This window comes from Callorhinus ursinus, unplaced genomic scaffold (genome assembly GCF_003265705.2).
Source record: "Callorhinus ursinus isolate GAN/ISIS: 27379988/994484 unplaced genomic scaffold, GSC_fseal_2.0 scaffold7, whole genome shotgun sequence".
Lineage (NCBI taxonomy): Eukaryota > Metazoa > Chordata > Mammalia > Carnivora > Otariidae > Callorhinus > Callorhinus ursinus.
The window spans coordinates 49,271,272-49,297,123 of NW_027397069.1; the positions used below are offsets into that span (position 1 = coordinate 49,271,272).

The 25,852-nt window shown below is 38.2% G+C and overlaps 1 protein-coding gene across 1 annotated transcript in view; it reads right to left on the minus strand.

Annotated features, from left to right (window-relative positions):
• ENOX1 (ecto-NOX disulfide-thiol exchanger 1) overlaps window positions 1–25,852 on the minus strand; it is a 554,859-nt gene that overhangs the window by 280,836 nt on the left and 248,171 nt on the right. The window lies entirely within an intron of this gene.

Genomic DNA, 25,852 nt, shown 5'->3' on the forward strand with positions numbered 1-25,852 from the left:
ACTCCTGAGGTCAGGCTTAGAATCTGAGTCTTGCAAAGCCCAAAGGCTTTAGGGCTGGCTCTTTCCCTCATCTCACTCTGTGGCCTATGTGATTTAGAAAAATATTTCACAAACAGAATTGACAGGAGAACAGACAATGCTACAATTTATTAAATTAATTCAAACATCATTAATTTCAGACATTTTCTTTCCTGTTTTGCTTTAGTTTTATGTATAAACCGGTCTTAATTCAGTCACAGAAATACAGATCCTCAGTTCTAAGCAGGGCAGTTTGTCGCCCATCTTTGTTCTTTGGGCAAAGAGAGAAAACTCACTGGAGACTCTGTAGCCCCCTTGTGAAGACCGCCATGCCAGTTTGTGTGCTGTTTCCATCAAGGAGAGCAGCGCCATCCTCTTCCTCTGCTCCCTCTGCCTAACCCACTGTTCCTTCCCCGTGACAGTGAAAGGGAATCCTGACTTTTCCTGAGGGTGTGCCTGCTACAGTTGGGGAGGGAAGCCACACCGTCTGTGGATCTCTGAGTGCTATTACTGTATCTCCTCGTGGCCATGTTCATCTGAAGGTGGCTGGGCAAGCCTCGGCAGGGCACCATCTAGATTTCCATTCTCCTTGTTCATCAAATAGCTGCATGTTTCCGGTTGCCCCAGTGCCAACACAGAGAGCCCCTCAGCCTACCCTCCACCAGCTGTCCCAGCACCTCCTCTCACAGTGTGTTTCAGGGTCACTGCACACCAATTAACCACTTCAAAATCTCCCTTGAAGTTCCAGCTTTTAATGCCACTGACTTCTGAGTATTGGGGACTTTTAGTTCATATCCACACTGCATTTGGGAAGCCCCTCAGAAAAGCTGGAGAATGATAGAGCAGGAAAGTCACATATAACTGTAAAAATTTTATTTTATTTTATTCTATTTTATTTTGGGAACAAAAGCTTAAGTCGTGAATAAAGAAACGGGAAAACGAGAGATAGCACTTTCAGAGTTCTATAGGACTGGAGCCTGGGATTATTACATAGGGGGAAAAAGAAAAAAAGAACAGAGCCAAACAGAGCCAGTTTATCTTTGCATAAAAGAAGGAGGAAGTGCTTGACAAAGAACTGGGAAAAGAAGTATTTGGACCATAGGATCTAACCTAAATGACAGGGATAAAAATAGAAACTCTTCTTAACGCCTTGTATACTAGCATTGTTTTCTTCATATCACTCAAAAGCAAAATTTCAGGTGATATGCCTAAACCTGTAGACCCTGCTTCCCATAAAATCCAAATGGCAGTTTTCAAGTATTCACTTGGCTCATTTGTTGACTGCTCATTTATTTATGAGTCAATCAGTAAGTCATAAAACTCCAGGAATATGGAAACAAGGTAGTCCACCCCTCAAGCCTGTTAACTTTCTTGCAGGGGTATGTGAGTAGGATGTCAAAAGTTATAAGAAGGGCATACTGATAAGTGTTTGAAATAATGGGGTCTGGACCAGACCGCCTAAGGGTGCTCTTGTTTCATCACTCACTGGCGATATGACCTGGGGCAAAGTATTTGACTCTTTACCCTCAGCTTTCTCCTCTGCAAAATGCAGAAATGGTATACTTCCCCTGCAGGTTTTTGTGATCACGAAGTAAGATAACCTAGAGAAAGGTTTGGCACAATGAGTGGCAGGTAGTAAGAACCCATCAAATGTTAGGGAGGAGTAATATGATTGCCGCGTAACAGACCATGATGATGTCAGGAAGGCAAAAAGAGCTTCCAAGCTTTAGTGAGTTGGAATCCTCTCTAGAGGTAGGGCATGAAGGGAATCAAGAAGGCTGCCATGGGAAAGGTAGCATCCAAGATCAACCATAACTAAACAAGCACAAATGACTAGGCTTTTACAGAAATCTTCTGAAGATAATTGAAAAGCTAGAAAATGAGCTACTTTAGGGGAAAAAAATAGGTCCATGAAATTAGACATTATTTCCCAGGATTTGGTGTGAAAGTAGATATCTGCCATAACAACACAGTCAGGGAATCATACAAAGAAGAAAATCTGTATTTTGCTACTAAGAAAGATACAGTATCTCACTGAATCCTGTTTTATTCAACCATAATCCAAAATGACACCATGGCTTTTAATGGAACTTGGCAAGCTCTAGACACACCACATTTAAACTTAGCTTCAAATTTAAATCACAGGGCTTGTGACTCAAATCTCCAACGTGAACTTTACAGGGTATTGTTCAAGAAAACATGTCTGTCACTGTGCAGAGAAACTATACATCCTTTTATTCCAGGAAGTATAATGAACAGATGTACTATATTGTTAGAAGCAGAGAGCCACAGAAGGATTGTGTGACTTTGATTCTCTAGAAGCAATGAAAACAAAGACTGTGTTTGATTTTGCATCATTCATTCAGAAATGTTGTCTTCTTCCATTAATGAACATTCCTATTCTCCCCTATTCTGGACTTTATTTAATTCAAAAGAAGCTTAGCAGGAATCCCATCATTTATAGATTAAAAATGTAGTCTCTCTGAAGTCTCTTTTCAAGGGCTTACTGAGCCATGCTACTTTGTCCTTGCCAGACACATACAATATTGTACTAAACAGAAGAGCTAGAAGCACACAGTGGCTTGGATTCTCCCCATCCCCACCTGCTTCCCAGCCCAGGGAGGTCTGCATTAGGAGAATGAATCTGCAAAGCTCCTGGTAGCATCATTCCCTTCTTCATCCCTTCCACTGGATAGGAAATCCTACCATTGCTTCTTCGCATTCATCCAATTCATGATATTATACTGTATGTACTCTCCTAAGCTTCTAGCTGGTTTTCCTTCTTGTAGCTCATCTTGAAAACAGTCCAAAGATCAGTCATCCTCTCTGACTGGTCTAGGGTGGTGACAAATATTTGGAAGAAAAATTAATGAATGGCTACATAAATGAAATGAAATGCAATCCTAATTATGTATATCCACTACTGAAGAGCCTACAACGGCGCCCTATTGTCTAAAGGATCGGATCTAAGTTCCTTATTAAGAACACTGTTCCCACCACTAACTTTAAAAACAGATTCTTTCTGACTTAAACCCTGGAGTCAAAAAGGAATGGTTTGTTCATTATATTACAGTGAATCTCAACTAGGGGTATATGACAATCACCCAAATCTTCTGAATTGGACACAGTGGAGGAAATTTTAAATTTTTAAATTTTAAAAAATGCTCTGCAGGTGATTCAGACATACATCACTTGTTAAGAACCACTGCTGTGCCTTCTCTTCTGTGTATCAACCCGCCTTTCAGAGAGTACTAGAAGCCTCACCTTCTTCAGTGAATCTTCCTAGGCCACAACAATATTTCATCCCTCTTCTAGTTTCTCACTGTAGAGTTAAAATGTTTTAAGCTAGAAAGGATCTTCCATTGATTCTCTTGCTTAACTAGATACCAGTATCACACCCTTGTATAATCCCCTTCTCTTCCCCACCTTGGGTGTGGGCTAGATTTAGTGACTTCTAATGAACACAATACGGCAAAAGTGATGGGAAGTGACATCTCTCTTGCCCTCTGACTCTGATGATAGCCACTGCCTCATTGTGAGCTGCCCAATGGAGAGGCCCATCTGGCAAGGAACTGAGGGAAGTTTCCAGCCTAAGGCTTTCAGTCCAACACAGGAGGAACTGAATCCTGCCAACCACTGAGTAAGCTTGTTAGAATCATACAGTATATTATTCTTTTTTGTCTGGCTTCCTTTGCTCAACATAATGATGATGATTTATTGTTATTTTTAATCTATTAGTTAATCCATAAGAATTACTCCATTGTGTAAATGTGTGGTATTCCATTGTATGAAAATACCATGATTTGTTGTCCATTCTTCTATTGATGGACATTTCAGGTTGATCCAGTTTGGGCCATTATACACAAAGCTATTATGAACATTCTTATTCAAGGTTTTTTGTAGATATATCATTTTCTCATGTAAATAGGCATGAGATTGCTCAGGTATAGGGCAGGTACATGTTTAAGTTTCAAAGGAATCACCAGTTTTCCAAAAATGGCTTTTCTATTTTACCCCTCACCAGCCCTGTATGAGTCTCTGCATTCCCATGTCCTCATGAGCATGTGGGGCCATCAGTGCTTTTATTTTTAGTTATTCTAGTGGGCATGAAGTAGTATTTAAATTTCCATTTCCCTTATGACTAATAACGTCCTTATTGCAACTTCAAATGTGTTTTGTACATTGTATTATCTTCTGTGAAGGTTTTGTTCAAGTCATTTGCCCTTTAGGGGAAGGATGTTCTTTGTCTTTTTAAATTAAATTGTAAAAGTTTCTTTATATATTCTGGATTCAATTCCTTTATCATATATATATATTGCAAATTATTTTCCCAGTCTGTGGCTTCTCTATTAAAAATGTCTGTTCATGAGCAGGAGTTTTTTTATTTTGGTAAAGTCTACTTTAACAGGTTTCATTTCGACAGTGTCAGGGCTTTTGGTACCCTAAGATATAGTTGTTATCTTTCTAAAAAATACTCTTACAGTTTTTTTCTAGAAGCTTTACAGTTGTTTTTATATAAAAATCTATGATATATCCTGAATTAATTTCTGTGTGAGGTAAGCATTAAGTTTCATTTTGTTTCAATACAGCTAATAAATTGCTCCAATACCATTTGTTGGTAAGTTCCTTTATCCCACTAAATTGCTTTGGTGCCTTTGTTGAAAATCAATTAACAATATAATTGCTTCTTTCCTGATAGTTGATTCTGTTCCACTGATCCACTTTTCTATCCTTATCTAATACCATATTTTCTTAATTATTGATGCTTTTATATAAATCTTGTAATCAGGGAGTAAGAGACCCCCAGTATTGACATTCTTTTTTAAAAAATGTTTGACTCAGTAAAAAAAAAAAAAAAAAAGAGGAAAAAATGTTTTAATCCTTTTAAATCCTTGTATTTCCATACAAATTTTAGAACTTGTCAATTTCTATCAAAAAACCTTTTGGTAGAACAACAATAAAACCTTTTGGGACTATGTTACATCTGTCCATTATTTTGGGAAAAACCAACATTTTAACAATGCTGAGTCTTCCATTCTAGAACATGGTATATATCTCTCCACTTATTTACATCTTCTTTAATTTTTATCACAAATGTTCTATAATTTTCAGTGTATAGGTCATGTACTTATTTATTTAAATATATTACTATTTTATGGTTTTGATACTACTATAATTGGTATTGCTTTAAATTCCACTTTCCAATTATTTCTTAGTGTATAGAAATAGGACTGATATTTTACATTGACCTTGTATCCTGAAACCTTGCTAAATTCAATACATTTTTGCTAAGTTCAAATAGGTCTTTTTAGGTCCCTTTGGACTTTCTAGATACACAATCATGCCATTTGCAAATAGAGACAGTTTCATTACTTCTTCCTTTCCAAACTGTAAGCTTTAAAAATTTCTTTTACTGGTTAATTCTATCACATTGGCTAGGATCTCCAGTACAGTGTTAAACAGAATTAGTGAGGGCATCCATGCATTCTTCCTGATTTTGGAGGAAAGCATTTATTGTTTCAACATTGTTAGTTGCAGATTTTTCACAGATGTTCTTTATCAGATTAAGGAAGATCCCTTTTATTTGTAGTTTTGCTGAGAGTTTTTATCATTATTTGGTGCTAAATTTTGTCAAATGCTGTTTCTGGGTCTATGGATATAATCATATGATTTTGATCCTGTATGTGGACTGATTTTTTTTAAATTTTTTACTGTTATGTTAATCACCATATATTACATAATTTGTTTTGGTGTACTGTTCCATGATTCATTGTTTGTTCATAACACCCAGTGCTCCATGCAGAATGTGCCCTTTTTAATACCCATCACCAGGCTAACCCATCCCCCCACCCTCCTCCCCTCCAGAACCCTCAGTTTGTTTTTCAGAGTCCATCATCTCTCCTGGTTCGTCTCCCCCTCTGACTTACTCCCCTTCATTCTTCCTCTCCTGCTATCTTCTTCTTTTTCTTTTTTCTTAAAATATGTTGCGTTATTTGTTTCAGAAGTACAGATCTGTGATTCAACAGTCTTGCACAATTCACAGCGCTCACTGTAGCACATATCTTCCCCAATGTCCATCACCGAGGCACCCCATCCCTCCCACCCCCGACCACTCCAGCAACCCTCAGTTTGTTCCTGAGATTAAGAATTCCTCATATCAGTGAGGTCATATGATACATGTCTTTCTCTGATTGACTTATTTCACTCAGCATAACACCCTCCAGTTCCATCCACGTCGTTGCAAATGGCAAGATCTCATTCCTTTTGATGGCTGCATAATATTCCATTGTGTATATATACCACATCTTCTTTATCCATTCATCTGTCGATGGACATCTTGGCTCTTTCCACAGTTTGGCTATTGTGGACATTGCTGCTATAAACATTGGGGTGCACGTACCCCTTCGGGTCCCTACATTTGTATCTTTGGGGTAAATACCCAGTAGTGCAATTGCTGGATCGAATGGTAGCTCTATTTTCAACTGTTTGAGGAACCTCCATACTGTTTTCCAGAGGGGTTGTACCAGCTTGCATTCCCACCAAGAGTGTAGGAGGGTTCCCCTTTCTCCACATCCCCGCCAACATCGGTCGTTCCCTGACTTGTTAATTTTAGCCATTCTGACTGGTGTGAGGTGGTATCTCATTGAGGTTTTGATTTGGATTTCCCTGATGCCGAGCGATGTTGAGCACTTTTTCATGTGCCTGTTGGCCATTTGGATGTCTTCTTTGGAAAAATGTCTGTTCATGTCTTCTGCCCATTTCTTGATTGGATGATTTGTTCTTTGGGTGTTGAGTTTGATAAGTTCTTTATAGATTTTGGATACTAGCCCTTTATCTGATAGGTCATTTGCAAATATTTTCTCCCATTCTGTCGGCTGTCTTTTGGTTTTGTGGACTGTTTCTTTTGCTGTGCAAAAGCTTTTTATCTTGATGAAATCCCAATAGTTCATTTTTGCCCTGGCTTCCTGTGCCTTTGGTGATGTTTCTAGGAAGAAGTTGCTGCGGCTGAGGTCGAAGAGGTTGCTACCTGTGTTCTCCTTTAGGATTTGGATGGACTCCTGTCTCACGTTTAGGTCTTTCAACCATTTGGAGTCTATTTTTGTGTGTGGTGTAAAGAAATGGTCCAGTTTCATTCTTCTGCATGTGGCTGTCCAATTTTCCCAACACCATTTGTTGAAGATGGACTGATTTTTTAATGGTAATGCATACTTAACATACTTGGAATAAATTCAATTTGGTCATGACATATCATTTTTTAAATATATCCTGTATTCTATTCCTAATTGTGGGTCAAATATTTTTGTGTCTATGGTCATAAGGGATATCAATGTATAATTTTCTTTTAGAGTGTTCCTTATCAGGACTTAGTATTCAAGTTATGCTGGTCTCAGAAAATGATTTGGGAAGTGTTGTCTTTAACTCTATTTGTTTCAGATTTATATTATTTCTTCTTTAAATGTCTGAAGGAATTCACTAGTGAAACCATGTGGATCTGAATTTTTCTTTGTGGGAAGGCTTTTAATTATAAATTCAATTTATTTAACAAATATAGAGCTATGTCTGCTTTCTATTTCTTCTTGTATCAATGTTAGTAGATTTAATCTTACTAAACAAGAAATTTATCTATTTCATCTAAGATGATTTTGTCTCTTACTGCTTCTCACATCATAATAACAATTCCTGAACTTATGTTTTTTCCTTTCTATTTCACTTGACTAAACTATATGCATCTTTCCTGGCTTTCTTCTTGACATATTTAGCTAAGTGTTATTTTTCCTTTTCTGTAAGCTTCTCTAGCCCTTACTGATTTAATATTGTACTGCTTTCTTTTTTCTTTATCTTTCATTAGTTTATTTTATCTCTGAAAATAGAATCCTTGAGGGCAGAAATTACTAATTTCGACTTCATTGTTCTCCATAGCATCAAATATACTTGTTTAACATTAAATAAATACTATGAGATTATTGATTTGTCCACTCTGTGGTTTACTCTAAACATCTATTGTGGATAAGCTTGGAGTGTATTATAATGCCAAGGAGCCACGGAAGGGTTAAAAATAATGATACTAATAAAAATTATTATTCAACATGTCAAAAGGCAGAGGAGCCAACCTGAAAGAGTTCCCAGTGGCCAATATAAGAAACAAAATAAATAATGATCACTTTAGACTATGTAACCAAAAACTAAAATAAATATTCATGAGTCCATAATGGTATTAAAATGATTGAATAAACAAATAAATGGGAAAAAAGAGACAAGTCTTCTTACAGAATTTCAAATAAAAAATGTAGAAGGAAGGAGGGAAACAGAAAGTAATTAGAACACTCAGTAGTAATTGCTACAGACAAGACTTAATGATGAATACTAAAATTAGTGGGCAAAAACTTGAAGAAGAGCATGATAGTTAAATAGCCTCTAAGTAGCACCCCTAAAATATTAAAATTACCTTAGTAGTTTTAACATAATACAAAATATTTTGATACTCTTCTACCCAGGAGATGTAACTTAATTTCTCTCCAATTGACTGTATGCTAAACTTAGTAACTTGCTCTAAATGAATATAATATTGAAAAAGAAAATAGTAACTGTGAAGGCATTGGGCAGGCATTACCTCAATCAAATGATCAAGGTTCATATCATCAGTAAAAGTCATGTTGCTATCATGTGCCTTTGCTATAATAAGAAGGGTACTTCATCTCTGTGGTATTGTTTCCTAGAATCTAAAACTCTAGCTTAATCATGACAAAACATCAGGGGGAAAAAAACTGAGGAAAATCCTACAAAATATCTGACTAGTACTCTTCAAAATGTCAAGGTCATGAAAAATAGGGAAAAACTGTGGAACTGTCACAGATTGGAGGAAACTATGGGGACATGATCCCTTGGTATCTTAAGATGGGATCCTGGAACAGAAAAGGACAGAAATGAAAAACTAGTAAAGTCCAAATAAAGAATGGAGTATAGAGGCGCGTGGGTGGATCAGTCGGTTAAGCATCCCAACTCTTGATTTTGGCTCATGTCATGATCTCAGGGTCCTGGGATCGAGCCCTGGGTTGGGCTCCCCACTCAATGGGGAGTCTGCTTGGCCCCTCTCCCTTTGTTCCTCCCCCTGCTCATGCTCTCTGTCTTTCTCAAATAAATAAATCAATCTTAAAAAAATAAAGTATGTAGTATAATCAATTGTACTGTACAATATTAATTCCTTAGTTTTGATAAGTGTACCAAGGTTACATAACCATGGCACAGGTACCATTAGGGGGATCTGAATGAAGAATATACAGAAACTCTCTGTATTATCTTTCTAATTCTTTGGTAAAACTAAAATTATTTCAAAATGAAAAAGTTGGTTTTCTTTTTAAATTTTTAAAAAACATCTATTGAATCAGACCACATATATATGTTTGGATTCACTGGAAGTCTGTGCTCCTTGTGTTTATATTAATAATTGAATTTATGCTCCCTTTTGTGAAATACAGTCCAGATTGGATTTAAAACTAGACGTAGGGGTGCCTGGGTGGCTCAGTCGTTAAGCATCTGCCTTCGGCTCAGGTCATGATCCCAGGGTCCTGGGATCTAGCCCCGCGTCAGGCTCCCTGCTCAGCGGGAAGCCTGCTTCTCCCTCTCCCTCTCCCCCTGCTTGTGTTCCCTCTCTCTCCGTCTCCCTCTCTGTCAAATAAATAAAATCTTTAAAAAAAAAAAAAGCCCTAACTGAAAAAAAAATAAAACCACACATAAACAATTTTAAGAAATGGGCTAAACAAGAGTAATTTATTAATAACATCATCAGTAAAAGCCATAACAAATATATCCAAGATGACACAGGATACCATTAGAGAAGTAAATAATAAAAGTCAATATCCAAAACCACTCTCTCTCCAAAAGTCAGTGAGATAATACTGATTCTCTCAGGAAACAAATAAATAAAAGAAACTTACAGATATCCTTTGGTGAGGTAGTACCAAAATATTTTACATTTTAATTTCTCAAGCAACTTAAAAAATATATGAAATTTATACTGGTTCTAGATGTTTCCAGCTCAAGAAGACAAATTGATCATATGGTTTATACCATGCCTTCCCAGGTTCCTATTAATATTAAAGTCAAGAAGCCGGATGACCATAAACCTATAAAACCAAACACAATAGGAATGGGTGAAACAATTCAGCAAAATCCTAGATGATGGACTTGAACAGAGGACTAATAAAGCTATAACCTAGATACATGTAGGAAGAGAGGATCATCAAAAGAATCCAGAAAGTTGGAGACTACTGCCAAGAAATAATAAGCTTTCCAACAAACACCATAAAAAGCAGGATGCTAGACTATAATCTCTCATGATAGAGTCCCCAAATTTTCATTCTTAAATATAACTGGATAACTGTTGACAGACATTTGTAAAAATGTTGTAAAGATAAAAGAAAAATATCTACAACAAACACACACACAAACAAAATGACCTTTGAGGAAACCTGAATAATCTGGGGAATAGAACTTTAAAATCTCTAAAAAACAAGAACAAGACGCTTAAAGACTGAGCCACCCAGGCGCCCCAAAGCTTGTAATTCTTTTAACTGTTTCTGTGTTTATACTTTTGTTAGTGCCTTTAAAGTTCTAAATATATTTGTAATATTGGCTAAGTCAAGTATGAGTGTGTGTGTTTATAACCACCATTTCCTGATTTATGAAATTTAGATATTATCTGTTTTAATACTGGGATTTATAAGAAAATATATATTTGGTCATCTGATTGACCAAATATATATTTCTCATAAGTGTTTGGTCTTTGTACATGGTTCCTGGCTCACAACTCCCAAAACTCTTGGAATTTCCTGAGCAATAAGAGCAATAGGAGTGTCTTTGGTTATAATATTTGATCTTTTCCTAAGTTTCTGAAATCTGCTTCATATCCATAAAGGCGAAATGGGTGTCTTGTTATTCTTCATAACTGGGTTTATGTGAATGTGGTGAATTTTGAAAGCACCTAGGGATAGGGGCTGGTTGCGAGGGGAACCAACCATAAATAGAAGATTGGAACTTTCATTTTCACCCCCTGATTTCCTGGGAGGGGGCAGGGGCTGGAGGTTGAATCTATTGCCAATGACTAGTGATTCAATCACTCATGCCTATGTAATGAAGCCTCCATAAAAACCAAAGGATGGGGTTCCAAAAGCTTCCTTATCGGTGAATATGTGGAGGTTGGGGAGAGTGGCACACTCAGAGAACATGGAAGCTCCATACCCTTTCCCCATACTGGGTCCTCTCATCTCTTCCACCTGGCTGTTCCTGAATTATATCCTTTTATAATAAACTGATAATCTAGTAAGTAAAATGTTTCATTGGGTTCTGTGAGAAGTTCTAGCAAACTAATCAAACCCAAGGAGGGGGCCTTAGGAACCTCTGATTTATAGCCAGTTGGTCAGAAGTACAGGTAACAATCTGGACTTGTGACAGGCATCTGAAACCCAAGGAGGTGGTTGTGAGAACCTCCAGTCTGTGGGTCTGAAGCATAGGTAATGACCCAAGCTTGCAACTGTCATCTGACATGAGTCACGAGAAGGTAGTCCTGTAGGATGGAACCCTTAGCTATAGAATCTGATGCTATCTCCAAGTAGATAGTATCAGAATTGAGTTCAATTATTAGACATCCTGTTGGTATCTGAAAATCCTTTGCTGGTGTGGGGGGGAACCACCCTCCCCCATTTTGGAAACTGAGTCTTAGGACACAAAAAGATCTGCTGACTTACTACCATATAGATAAGGATCTAGCTAGCTTATTTGTACTAGCTCCCTATTCTCAGTATACTCTTTTTTTTAGTTCTCTTATTACCTGTGTTCCTTAAAATAATATACTTATTTCTTTTTAAAAAAAAAGATTTTATTTATTTGAGAGAGAGAGCATGAGCAGGGGGAAGGGGGAAAGGGAGAGGGAGGACCAGACTCCCTGCTGAGTAGGGAGCCTGATGCAGGACTCCATCCCAGGGCCCTGGGATCAAGACCTGAGCAGGTCAAAGGCAGATGCTTAACTGACTGAGCCACCCAGGTGCCCCTAAAATAATATACTTATTTCTGTATCTCTAGCTTATTAACTTTAGACATTATCTAATGCTTTCTTACATAGCAAGATGAGAATATTACCCTTTCCATAACTTCTTTTCTCTTTAATATCTTCTAGTTTCTCTCACTTGTACTGTTAATTCTGTATTTATATTCTATTTTTAGCCATATTAAGACTTTAGTGTTTTGTCTGTAGATTGATTCTAAAGCTTGAAAATCAACAAAAAATTCTTATGAATATGTGTCATTCTACTGCTGATATAAGTAGTATACTATGATTACATTGCCTTATATTGTATAGCTTTTTGTTTTCCTACAGTTTCTAATTGCTTTTGTTTTTCCTTGTATAATCTGCCTTTATGTTATCATTAAGTACTTTCAACTTCTCAGAAAGTAGAATGAAATCTTTGGAATTCCCCCTTTTCCTGGATACCTCCTTCTGACTCATGGTGGAGCAATTGCTACCTAAGCATCTTATTGGGCACTGATCTTTCCTGGATCCCTGTCTTCCTCTCTCTCACTTTAATCCCATGTGCTGCTGAAGCCTTCTTAGGATGCTTCCTGAAAAGGGCATGTAGGAGGTAAATGTTCTGAATTTCTGCATGTCTGAAAATAACTTATTAATGTTTTGACTAGGTCAAGAATTATAAGTTAAACAATTTTTCTTAGGAACTTGAGAGACATTGCTCTGTTTTTTAGCATCCTTAATATCCATTTAGTATTATTGATAAGAAATCTGATTCTTGTCCTTTGAAAGTTACTTTCCCTGCCTCCATTTTTAGTCACTTATCTTTAGGATCCCTAACTAATGCATAACTGGTTATAGTTCTTTCCTTGACATGCCTTCTTGAAGGGCTCTTTCATTCTGAAAACTTGGGACTTTTAGTTATGGGAATTTCTTTTAAATTATTTCTTTGATTATTTTCTTTCCTATGTTTTTCTTCTTTGGAAGTCTCTTTGGAATTCTTAGTAGTTGGGCCTTCTAGTTAGATTTTGTTCATCTTTTTTCTTTTCCCTCATGTTTTCCATTTCTCATTTTTAAATTTTGGGAGGCTTATTCAAAATGATTTCCTTACCTTATGTTGATTTTTAAAATTTTTTGGCTATTGTACTTTTAATTTTCTAGTACTCTTCCTTATTTTCTGTTCCTTTTTTTAAGAATCTTGTTCTTGAGGCAACTGGGTGGCTCAATTGTTAAGCGTCTGCCTTCGGCTCAGGTCATGATCCCAGAGTCCTGGGATCGAGCCCCACATCGGGCTCCCTGCTCAGCGGGAAGCCTGCTTCTCCCTCTCCCACTCCCCCTGCTTGTGTTCCCTCTCTTGCTGCCTCTCTCTCTGTCAAATAAATAAATAAAAATCTTAAAAAAAAAAAAAGAATTACAAGCTTTTCTCTGGGCAATAACTCTGGAGGTAGAATCCAACATTATAGTTTTTCATTATAAACCTACTGTATTTTTCAATTTTTAAAAGCATATATATATGTATTTTATTGATGAAATTAAATGTGAAATATTTATTTGGAAATCCTCTAACTAGACTATGCCTCATTGTGCAGCCCTCAGCATTTAAATAAGCTCTTGGCATTTCAGAAATTAAAATACAACATTTTTAAGCCTTAAATAGAAATATCTGTGCAAATTCTACTCTGTGGCAGACAATATCACAGAAACAATTTAGAACACATGACAAAATAGCCTACTTCAGCTTATTAGGCGCTGAAGATATAAAATGTTTAAAACATTTGTGAGAAATACATGAAGTGAGTAAATGCCTATTCTTCATGACTCTCCACGATGATACCTAACACATATTACAGAAAGGGGCACATTGGCCTCAATAGCTCACTAATACAGTAACAGAAGACTCCTTAAATTGGAACCATCCTGGAATGTTCTGCACCTGTCATTTATTCCCTCTGTGACCTCCAGTGAGCCAGGTGACAAACTGCCCATCAGAAGGAGGATCTGGGAGCCACATCCCCAGCTTTCATTTCTAGGACACAATACCTCCACCATCAAACATGATATAGCTCAAATGACTTTAGGCATACTATGACACCCCAGAATTTATGTCACCTGAAATTAGGGATGTACCTGATATGGCATGAATTTGAATTTTCTGGATGGAAAATTCTTTGAAATTTCTTTGAAAAGAATTGAAAGTGAAGTGGGAAAGTTTAAAAAGAGACAAATGTCAAAATAAGAAAGATTGTAGAGTCTGAGGATGGTATTCTCATTCATCTTCAAATTTTCTTTGCTCCATGTTTAAACATTTCAAATAAAGAGTTTTCCAATGTCATTCGATACAGGCAAACATCTGAAATTCAACAGCAGACTTTGAATACTTCCCATCTTATAGGAGCTTTAAAAATGAATGCTGGCTTGCTTTTCCTAAAGAAAAAAAAAATATATGGGCTTTTATCCCCCTTCCTGAATTAGAATTTTCCAGCTGCTGCTAAGTTTCCAGATGTAAGTTCTCAGAGTTGGACAGTCCTACATCTAAATACTCCTTTTTAGCAAAAATGAGGTCCCAGAGAAGTTCCTAAGTTGTAACAGACTTCAGCTCTCTGTTGGAAGTCATTATGGAAATAATTTATCTATACATATATGCAGATATAACTAGAAGAGGAAAGTCTCCATAATGTTTTTGTAATAGAATAACAAAAAGTAAATAATCTATAAATGTTTTCAGATTGCCTTGCTGTGAATGAAATCAGAGCTTCAGGCGACTTCAGATCACACCATGTGAGCTTTCGCAAGCCTTCCTGAAACAGGAAAGGACAAGATTTTGCTGCCCTGCCAGCCTACGTTGTTGTTTCTGACCCATTCACATGTAGCAGTCCTTGTTACTATTACAATTACTATGCAATCCTTTTAAGTAAAGTTCCATGAGAACAAGGACGTTGTCTCATTTACTACTATGTTCCATAATCTAGGAGAGTGTCTGACATAGAATAGGTAATTCCATAAATTTTTCAAATGAATAACCACCTTATAATTTTACTGTAAAGAGCAAAGGAACAAGTTCAGGTGAAAGTGCTTCGCAAAGTCTAAAACATTCTAAGACATTAGTTATCATTGTTGTTATTCAGCATAATCTAGGTCCCCCCGGGAACAGCTCCTACAGCTCTGACAGCCATTCCCTGCACTTTGGATCCTACTACTGGGCAAAGGAATTAGACTCACCTACAGGTGAGAGGCAGAATAGCACAGTCTTCAGAGGATAAACGCAAATGCCGCCTCTACGACTCACTTATTGGCTGAATGACCTTGAACTGGTTATTTAAACTCTATGCTTAGTTTGCTCATCTGCAAACCAGGCGCTGTGCCAGGGCCGAACTAATAGGGCTGTTGGGAGAATTAGATGGGTTACTATAGGTAACTCATTGAAAACAAGGCCCGGTGTACAGAAAGCGCTAAGTACAGCCTCAGAGCAGATGCTACTATTGCTGTTACTATAGGGATTCGGAAAACACAGAAGGAAATTCAGTAATGTCCGTGCTGTGATTTTCTTTTAAACTAATGCCATACAAGTTTAAGGACAGATTTTTTTCTTCCTGAATTCCTCTGAAGTTTCAGTGTGATGTACTATTCTTCTACATATTTAGCTCCTTCAAGAGCCCCGTGGAGCCTCAGCTCAGTAAGTTATATGTTTTGGGAAAACATGGATATTAGCTAAGGCATTTAATCACAAAGAAAGCGTCAGGGTCTCTATTCACTTTTGGTGGGTTTTTCCAAGCACATTGCTACATGTGTTTTCACTTTCATGAAGGCCTCTTAATGTGACTTGGACACTACAAGCTACTTTAAACGTAAAACAGTTTTACTTTTGATTGAGACTTGCTTTAGGAACATTCTTCGTGTTGGTAAGCTCACATGTTTTCAGACAGCAGCTTCATTCAGAAGAGCTTAGTTTATTATTATTGTACACATGACAGAGCTTGTACAGTTATATTTATGTTGACTCTTTGCTCCATTAGTATTGAAATCCAGATGTCAGCTTACTTCAATGTAAACATATCAGATTGACCTGAATTTTCTTCTCTAGCATTTAAAAGGAAAAGCCCAAAACAAAACAACACACTATTTCTGAACCATACTCTCTGCTCTGAGAAAGACCTTTCCATTACAACATCTAAATTAGGTCAAGGGGTTCTCCTGGGGAAAAAAAATAAGTAGTTTGCCAAAGAAATTCTAAAATTCCCAAAAATAAAGCATAAAGCAATATGCCATTTTACTGATTCTTGTTTGTTCTTTTATAGCACTTTGGGAAATGTTAGACCATTGGTCTGCATCATTTCACCTCCTTGTAGGGGAAAAACTGTCAACAGCAGCTGTTACTTCAGACTTTAATAATCTTCCAGGTTCGTTCTAAGAGATCCAAGAGGACATCACCTGAAATTCCCTTTCCACAGGTGATCATGCCAATACCCTAGTGTAAAGCTTAGTAGTGTGTGTGTGTGTGTGTGTGTGTGTATGTATGTATATATTTACATATGCATATATAATATACATAAGGTGTTATTTATTTATGTAGAGCCCAGGAAGCTACTTCTAACTTGCTTTCCTTCTGACTGTACTATACACTTCTGATTACACAAGACTATGAGGTTCTTGTACCATTTTGCATATTTTTATCCCAAAATTCAAACCTATTTCATCCTGAGAACAAAAGCTGGCAAGAAGCACACAAGTGATGAGTGAACAAAATGCAATAAAAAAGCAACATACTGACATGGAAATGTCATGTGAGCTGCTGAATGGCACACAGCTCCAAGGTTTACCAAAATATTTTGAAACACTTTGCCAATGAGCATATAATTGACTGAAAGACTTGCCAGCACCATTCTAGAGATGTCTAACATACTATATGATAAAGAAAATCATTTACAAAAAAATTAAATGTTAGAATACATTTTTAAAGAGCTTCCAAAACCAATGTGTTTTTTCCCCCCATTTCTGGCCAAGAAAATAACTTAGATATCAAGCTTTCATGTTTTCATGTTCATGTTTTACTTGCTGCCTATCACTTGCATTCCTGCATGACAGTCAAATAAATCAGTCAATCAACCTATATTTATTATTGAGAATCTAATAAGTACAATTTCCCTAGCTAAAATTGTTATTGGTAAGATCCTGATTCATGAGGCCAGCATCTGTCCTTTATGAGCCTATATTCTTCCATCCATCCGTCCACCCATCCATGCATCCATCTAACCACCCATCCATCTATTCATTTTTCTAACAAGTATTAGTCAAGTATATCTAAGATGTGTCAAGCATTGTGCTGGTTGCCAGAGAAATAATGACAAACAAGAGGGATTCCCTGCCATTGTGGAGTCTGTAGTATAGCTGGGAAGATTCACTCTGTGCTAAGTGCTAAGATAAAGAAAGAACAGCCTGCTAGATGGGGAGTACAGAGAAAGGTCATAAAGGATTTCTGAAAGAAATAGCATTTGTTCTGAGGCTTTAAGAACTTTAAGTACTGGGTCAGAAAAAAAATAAAGAGAGTTAGGGGCCAGAAGGAACAGCACAATTTAATGGCCCAGGGGGGGAAAAATGCAAAACATTAAAAAAAAAAACAAACTCATAGAAGGAAGGGCTGGTGTACAGAGAACAGGAGAGAAGTAGCAAGAAATAAGATTGGAGAGATGGTCACAGGTTAGGACTACTCCTGTTTTTCTGAGATTCATCCTCTGCCCTCAATCCCTCTTCTCTGACAATTTGTCATTTTAATAAATATTGGATAAGATGACTCTAATGATACACTCTTTAGTAGCAATAAACAATGCAAGTGTTATTCCAGTATTCTTAACACGAACCTCTCCTTGCAACCCAGTGAACTGTCTATAACTAAACACAAGCCACTCTCCACCCACTCCACCAGGGAATTCTGGAGAGCTTTTTAAGTGACAGGTCAAGCATTATGGCCACATCTCCATCTGTGATTTACACTTCCTTTTTGAAACTTACCATAATGAGCAAAAATAACACAAAACTAATGAGTACTTTGAATGTCAATAAATAAAAAAGGAGAAGCATCACCAATACTCCTTTACCTTCAAGTAAAAGTTCTTTCTTGGCTATTGATCACAGTTTGAAAAACAAGTTTTCAAAGAAAAAAATAAAGATCTCAACACTATAATTTGCCATTAGTTTATTATATAAACAATGAAATGCTTTCAGAGAAAACATCAAAACCTTTAACTATAAAATTCATATTAAATGCAACACTTGTTTATATTCAGACACGTTTATACAGACATTTGTATGTGCATCTATTTCATAACAGGCAGTGAGAGGAGCAGTAATAATTAGCTTTTATCCTTGTGGGTTAAGTCATATTCACCTCTGAAGACAAAGAGGCAATTTTGGATTTCAGCTCTTTCTCTTGTTGGATTCTTTTAAAATTAAAGTAGGAAAAAACGTGATTCAAATCAGTTTTACATATCCTAATTTCCAACTGAGAGTTTGTTTTTAGTACTAAATATTTTGTTTCATAATAGTAAGTCCCAATGGGTAGCTGCTAAATTCCCAAACCAGAAGCAACTATATTTCAGGAAAACATTTATATCTAGCACCAAATTTATTTTTATCTTAATAAATGATAAAATGTCTCTCCTATCCTTTTGTTTTCTCAATCCTCTCTTCTTTTCATTGTGGCATGTAAACTTGGAGCTATAGCCAAAGACATCAGATGAGAGTCAGTACTCACTGAAACAGCTAGGCGGGAACATGGCAGCCCCCTTCGCCAGTCAACCCTCCTTGAGCTCTCCCCACCCAAGTTCTGGGTTCTAGCCCCACTCAATCCAAACAGCCTGTTCTAATTAGCCCTTCCACAACCCAGTTGTCTAAAATGATATGGCAAAATCTACCAGCAGGCCCATTTTGGCTCAGTTCATAGAACTCTCTTACAACCACAGCTGTCTAATACCTGGGACTGTTTACTTCATCAAGTAGTAACTCCCCTCACCTGTGTCTGCTGAGCACCAGCCTATTAGCTGGATAACGAATCAAGATGCCATAGAAGAGACATGTGGTTTCCATGGAGGAAAGTAGCCAGAGGTCCAGCTTCAACCACACCCCACCTCCCCAGTCCTAAAATAACCTTGACATCAGGATGGAGGTTTCCTATCTGCCCAGCTGTGGGTTAAGGGCCCCCTGGTTCCAGTAACAAGATGACTTAACAGTGGTGCCTTTCAGACACACATCTTATTTCATCTTCACAGCAGTGCAATGATATTATTCCCAAAGAAACAGATGCTCAGAGCATTAATTTACATGTCCAAAGTCACACAACCAGGAGTGGGAGAGCTGAAACCAGAAAACAGGGTCTTCTTAGTCCCTGTGGGTCACATGCTCCAGAAGCACAGTGGCTCAGGAAATGTCTCAAAAAGATTCTGGGACAGGCTGCATGAAAATCATCATGGGTAATTTTAAGAAATGCATATTCCTGAATCCCAGCCAAGAGCTATGAATTAGATTCTTGGGAGGTAGGGCCGAGAATCTGCATTTCAATAAGCTCTCTAGGTATTTCTTTTTCACAGGAGAGTCAGAAAACTGCTAATCTAAGTCTTTTCTTCTATCTCTAAACTTTGGAGGGTTAGCTTTTCATTAGGGACACTCCTGGGATTTTTTTACTCACCATTTGAGTATCTTTTATGAACAAGCCACAGCCCTGGTCCTCCTAGTCTCACATTTTGTTATTTAAGATACTTATATAGTATTTACTACATGCTGGACCCTATTGAATGATGATTAAATTCTCACCACAACCTTATGTGCCAGATAATAATACTCATGGTATAAATGAGGAAATTTATGCACAGAGAGGCTAGAGTTTCTTGCCTCAAGGGTCCCAAGATGTGATCCTAGGCTGTCTGGCTTGAGGCCATGTGTCAACTAGTACACTGTGCTTCCCACAAAGAGCTGAAGTTTCCAACAAAGATTTACAATTATCATATGAAGTGCTGGAAGAACATGGCTTCCCAGCCCTTGGATTTGAGCTCTGTGCAACGGCGTAGAGTTCCTTCACGATGTCCTCTTGCTGCATATCCTTGTGCCTTCACAAGCTCTGCTCTCTCTGCTAACATGCCCACCACCCCTTCTGCTCAGGGCTCATTCCTCCTCGTGTGACAAACCTAGATGCTATTGCTGGATGTCCAGGATGAGTTAGATTCCTGTCTTCCTCACTCCCAGGGCACAGGGCTCTCTGGCCTCATGGCGTTAATTACCCACAGCTCTGCTCCCACCTTCCACAGGAGACTGTGAGCCCCTGGAGGGCATATGTTGGGACTTACTTATTTTCTGTTCCAGGTGTCTAGTGATGAGAAAGTGCTCTATAGATGCTTGCGGCATAAATGAACGGTTGTATACAATGTAAGGGAGGGTTATTTGCTTTATAATAGAATTTACCAAAGGTTTCCAAACCCCTGTGTTCATTTACATATCATTAATTTCTGGACAGAAACCCCGGAGGGCAGAAAGTTAAAGCCACTGCCAACTGGAAAGCAATCCAAATTCCAGATAAAATGTCTCTGAAATTATAATTTAAGTTAGTGGGAAATCTACTATTGATCTATGAAAATGTGAATTAGACACAGGTTTTCAGGGACACTCCTGTTGCAAAAAGGGAGGTGTACACATTAAAGCGTGTTGGCTTTGGTGCTATAAATGTGTAAGCAGATGGGGGAAGTGAAGCTTGGCTTGAATTCAGTCCTTTCCTCTCCAGCTGGCAGAAGGCAGAAATTTTGACAGCTCTGCTCTCCTGACTACTGAAGAAGGATCAAGTTTCCCTGCTCTGCACTGACCATTGAAGCGATCTGGGGAAAACAAAATTCTTTCACACAAGGAGAACATAAGGAACAATGGGGCAACTGCAATACTTTGGTTCTTCAGCTCCTGCTTCTAGAAAAGTCTAGCTGGTGTTTTATCTGACTTGTCTCTAAGTGGCCCCGTAAATCAAACAGGATAGTTGAAAATGTTCTACAGTCTTAAGGTAAGAATTTCTTACATGCCCAGAAAGCCACTGGAGTTATAATTAAATTCCTCAAACAAGCAAAGCAGCCCCAAACATAGAATATTAGCTTCCCCATCTTGTGCAGCTTACATTCTTGAGATTGTATACATGCTAAACAGACTCACTGACATTTTTCTTCCTCTAAAAGAGATTTAGACTTTTTCCCTCACATCAAAGAAAGTATATCAAAAAATACAAAACGGAATTTGTGATTAGCAGAAACAAACCATATTAATTTTTCCTTCTAAACAATACCCTAAGAGGAAAGCAGGCTAAACCCATTATGCTAATTCAGTGATGGAGCACTCAGATTACACCACAAAAGTAAACAATGTGCTTCAGATAAAACAGACTACACTGCATCTCACAATTATATTTTATGGTAAAAAATAGGTTTATGAAGCTTTTGGCCTGGTGATTTAAGGAAAATGCCCTACACGCTTCATGTGAAACATGCAGTTCTGTGAAACCCATTTTTGGAAATAAAGTCCAGTCAGTGTTTTTGACCAAAACTTTAGGAGTGACTGTCTCCTGGTCAATGAATGCAGCATTATTTCCCTGCAAAACTAATCCTATGGGACAAGTCAGGAAGCCTCATGCATGATCAGAGAGAGCATCCCCAAACAAAACCAATGGAAACAATGCATTCCTCACCAAGGAGAACTCATCAATCCTATGAATAAGTTTTCCTTTCCTTAAAATGCCTTTCCCCTCCCTTCATTCAGTTGGTCCTCAGGAAATACGTTATGAGAACTGATGTAAGTCAACCTGATCATTCCTCCATATGAGGTTCCTTCTGGTAGGTGAGACCCAGACCCAACACACGTTCTGCACATATTAGTGAGCAGGAGTGAAAACAGTTATGCCAATAGCTCCATGAGAAGTTCCTCCTGCTATTTTCAGCGTTCCATCAGCATTTTGGATGAAAAGTTCAGGGCAGACAGATATGATCTTCTAATGCAACATTTTGCTATCTCTTTTAGTTAGTTTAGGACAGTCTTGTATACAGGATGGTCCAGAACTATAAACCTATGGTCATCTTCAGAAGTGGGTTCCCCACACTTGGTTAACGAGATCTTGCTCATGCAATGGTACAAAATCCACAAATTTTGAATTCCATTCATTTCCACCACTCTGGGAAATAATAATTCTAAATCTCCCTTGTTGATCAGAAACAAAGATCACTGAAGTATTTATTATAACCATCTCATGAATCTTTCAAATACTAGCTAAACACCCTGAACTAAATATTCTCAATTAGGTGTTGCAGATATTAGTTTGCCATCTTTGAGATGCAGATTAATTCACATGCAGCACACATACCCTACAGTGTCTACACTGAAGAATTTTAAAGTAAATTACAGAAAACATAATCAAGTGAAATCTCCATTCATTTTAACATCCTTTTTATTAAATTTAAGACTGACATTAGTGATTCTAGGCGGTATAAAACAAAACTCTCCCTTACTGAAGTCAAGAATCCTTGCTAAGTCATATTTCCTTTTCACTGAATAAAAATGACTGGGGGGCCTAAAGAGAACATGGGTGGAACACAAAAAGCCTGGGTACTAGTTCTACATATGCACATAACCATGTGAGTCCTTTTAGTTAGGAGCCTCTGTGCTAAAATTTCCCTAAAAGGTATTGTCAGAGCAACTGAGATGCATATTAATTCATACCAAGACAAGTGTAACAGAATAAGTTAAATTTAATAACATTACTTAACACATGTGTTTCTCCCAATCTAACCATCTACCCTATATACCCACCTCTGACCCATTAGCCTACAGCACTGCATTAATCGTATGCCAAGTTAAAAAAACCTCATGTGCCTACTAATAAGGAACAGAATATCTGGCCTAAGAACAAAACTTCAACCTATCTCCACAGCCTAATTAGCTACCACTTTGACCACTTCTTCCCATTTCCTGCCTCTGTACTTGCCTCAGCTCCAGCTGTTCCTAGCACCTGAAATGCCTTTCCACGTACTCTCCAGGGTCTCCCTCTAACTAGCTCTGAGACTGTCATAAATTCATCTCCGTTTCCCCACAGCACCTAGCAGAAAGCCTATAGTGGGCACTTGGCTGGCAGCCAGATAAACTGGGCTGGGGAAAGCAAAGACCAGGAGACCCCAGACCACAAATCAGATCCTCAGAGCAGGCCTTAGGGAGACAGAAGGTAGTTACTCAGCAAGAGGAAGCAGAACCAAGTCAAGGAAGTCCAAGGAATCCTTCATCCCATATGATTGGGCTTGTACCTTAACCCACCTGCTTGGCAGTCCCAGACTCATACCCAATGCCCTTGTCTTCTATACAAGCCACCTTTTCTCTCCATGCCCTTCACTTAGATGAGAGGAATGGATCCATACTTCCAGTGGGTTCAGTGTTCCTCCTAGGCCCCCAATGATATGCACACCATCACCATCCCTGAAATTTACCCTGCCTTTTTGAGCGCCTACTCATGTGTCTGCTTCCCCACTGGGCTATGAGCTTCCCGTATGAGCAGGGACCTCATTTGTTTTTGTGTTCTCAGAACCCTGCAGAGCACTTAGCCCATAGTAGATGCTTTTTAAAAAGTTCATCAAATAATTGAACAAATAAGTGAACTCTAGTTTAGAAATGTGACCGTGCCTACTGACAGACTTGTCCCCTGGCTTAGCGATCTGATTTCATCCCACTGACCCTGGACTATACCTATCCTCTTACTAATTATCCAATAGCAGGTCAGAAGCGAGTTCTAGAGCCACTTCCCCATCAACCTTTGCTGGAAGGTTCTTCACTGGTATTGTCCCTAGCTATTCTTTAGATTCCCTTACGTATAATGGTCACCCTGCACACACACGGGATCTTGATGTTCCAATTATCTTACTAGTGAATTACCTAAAGTAAAAGGCAGTTTTTTTTATGTTATGTTAATCACCATACATTACATCATTAGTTTTTGATGTAGTGTTCCATGATTCATTGTTTGCATATAACACCCAGTGCTCCATTCAATACATGCCTTCTTTAATACCCAACACCAGAATTTCATAATGACAGTTTATTTAAATTCTTTAAAGTTCTCTAATACCACTACTGTGGTCTGAATGTTTGTGCCCCTCCAAAATGCATTAAGTGGGAACCTAATGCCCAATGCGATGGTATTAAGAGGTAGGGCCTCTGCGAGGTGACCAGGTCATGAAAGGCAAAGCCCTCATGAATGAGATTAGTGCCCTATCAAAGAAAGATCCATTGCGCCTCTGCCATGTGAGATTAGAGTGACAAGACAACAGAAAATGGGCCCTCACTACACACAGAATCTGTGAGTGCCTTGATTTTGGGCTGCCCAGCCTCTAGAACTGTGAAAGAGACATTTCCGTTGTTTATAAGCCTGTTGATGTTCTGATATTTGTGCGATGGATAGCGGCGGGCCCCGACTAAAATAATTACTAACAAATACTGACTTAAATCTCCTAGGTGAAAGAAACTATGCAAGAAACTAGCTGGGTGGGGTCTAAAAATGATAAGATGTCATTTTTCTTTTCACAGGGCTTTGTAGGTCAAGGAAGCGAAAGAAAGCAGGATGCTCTGTGAGCAGGACGAGGCCAGGGCGGGCTCCGTGCCAGGATCCCCACATCGTGGCAGTAGGCTCACCCCAGGCACTGACCATCACTCTTTAAAGGCGATCCTTTCATGAACCCTCTTCTTCTTTAGACATCAGGATAAAAAACAAAACAGGACAGAACCAAACTAAACAACAATTTACTAAACTAAGACAGCTAATAAATATTTTAAGCTGCTGAAAACTTTTCAGTGTGGCATTTCCATACCAGATAAAAAAAGAAAAACACTGAGCTGGTGAAAGCGGAGTTGCGAGCTTCGCCACAGAGGAGCCCCAAACAGCCAACTGCTGCGGCAAACACCTTGGAAGACAAACAGTGACAAGGGACCACATGTAAAGGTGAAGGGCACAACGATGTAACATGGCAGAGCTTCATGCAAAGATAATCTCTGACCATGTCTAACTGCATATACCCATCCTTTAGAAATTAAGCTTTAAAGATCTAGTATAAGAATTCCAAACTACCACATTTCTTTTCATAGACACGTTATATTAGCATAGTATCTGAACTTTAGTCAAATTAAATGACTTTTTCCAACACAGAAACCTACATTTTTTCCCCTTTATTATCTGCAGAGGGTTTTCGCATCATTTCTAAGTTCAACGGGAGATCTTTCCTACTCAAAAAAAAAAAAGTCATATTAATTCAGGGAGTTGAAATATAAAGGCTGCACCTACTAACCACAACTTAGAATGCAGCCATTCCCTTTCTCTCACTTATAATCATACCTGGTAAGAGAAAGAGAGGGAAAAGCAACTTCCTGGTTACCTTATTTAATTTCTACAACTCTGTAATAGGTTTAACTATCTTCATTTTAACAGATGAAGGAAGTGAGGCTAGAAGAGTAAGTTGTCCAAGGCCATAGGGCTAATACAGAGTGGAGTTAGGACTCACATCCCGCCTTCAGTCCAAAAACTCTCAGGTCCTTTTTCACAAGAGAACAGGAGCCAAGCACCTTGCCATGGTTGGTGGATGATGTAGGAAACAGGGAGTGATATAGTGTGTATGGGGATTAGCAATAAGGCTATAATTATACCTATCAATGCCACTTTTATTTTTATTTATTTATTTTTAAAGATTTTATTTATTTATATGACAGAGAGAGAGAGAGAGAGAGAGAGACAGTGAGAGAGGGAACACAAGCAGGGGGAGTGGGAGA